The sequence below is a fragment of the Fragaria vesca genome, linkage group LG2 (genome assembly GCF_000184155.1).
Source record: "Fragaria vesca subsp. vesca linkage group LG2, FraVesHawaii_1.0, whole genome shotgun sequence".
In the NCBI taxonomy this organism is placed as follows: Eukaryota; Viridiplantae; Streptophyta; class Magnoliopsida; order Rosales; family Rosaceae; genus Fragaria; species Fragaria vesca.
In genome coordinates this window covers 13,275,533-13,276,259 of record NC_020492.1, presented here as the reverse complement: position 1 = coordinate 13,276,259, position 727 = coordinate 13,275,533, and the positions used below count along the sequence as shown (strand labels likewise).

Genomic DNA, 727 nt, shown 5'->3' with positions numbered 1-727 from the left:
AGAGAGAGAGAGAGAGAGAGAGAGAGAGAGAGAGAGACCAGTAGAACTGGTTCGGCTTCTGTTACTGGTGGTTCGCCAACGACTTTCTCAGTTGTTGTGTTTGTGTTTGAAGGAGCCTCTACACCCAAACACTTGAGAATAGCCCTTATTGCTTCTTCAAAGAAATTGCAGCTTGGTTTGGGCTGGTAAACAGTATCATAACTGGAATCAACAGCTCCTATCTTCTCACTCATCTTCTTTACATATATATTGCTTCTGTATACTGATCGTAACTCTCTCTTCTTTTTGATCCTTCAGTTTTCTTCTCATATTCCCACCCCCCAACTCTCATTATATACTACATTTCCCTCTTGCTGCGGCCTAGTATTCATGATTGATGATTCAATACTTATTTTTCTCCTGCGTTTTTGTTTAGGTCACTCCTGCGTGCGATTTTGTTTAGGTCAACTTCACCACACACGTAAACGACCGAGTCGACTACTGACCAGTAATTGAATATATCTCAAATGGTTTTGAGCGTACGTATGCATGTCTACAATATTAATTAATTCCCAAATGTAGAAATTAATTTCCCTTAAAATGAGAAAATGCCCATTTAAAAGCTAATTTTTTGTATAAAATTACATAGACCTTGACATATAAAAAGAGTTCATTCAACTTGGCATGGAAAATATTGGTTCATAGAAAAAAGTAGCATATATAGTTGTTGGATGATAAACCCTTTGCA

The 727-nt window shown here is 37.4% G+C and overlaps 1 non-coding gene across 1 annotated transcript in view; it reads right to left on the bottom strand.

Moving 5' to 3' along the window:
• Positions 1 to 305, bottom strand: part of LOC101298084 — an 830-nt gene extending 525 nt beyond the window's left edge. Inside the window, exon 1 of the transcript XR_183963.1 lies at positions 39 to 305. This is a non-coding gene — a transcript (uncharacterized LOC101298084). The remainder of the gene's footprint in view (positions 1 to 38) is intronic.
• Between the last annotated feature and the right edge of the window lie 422 nt (positions 306 to 727).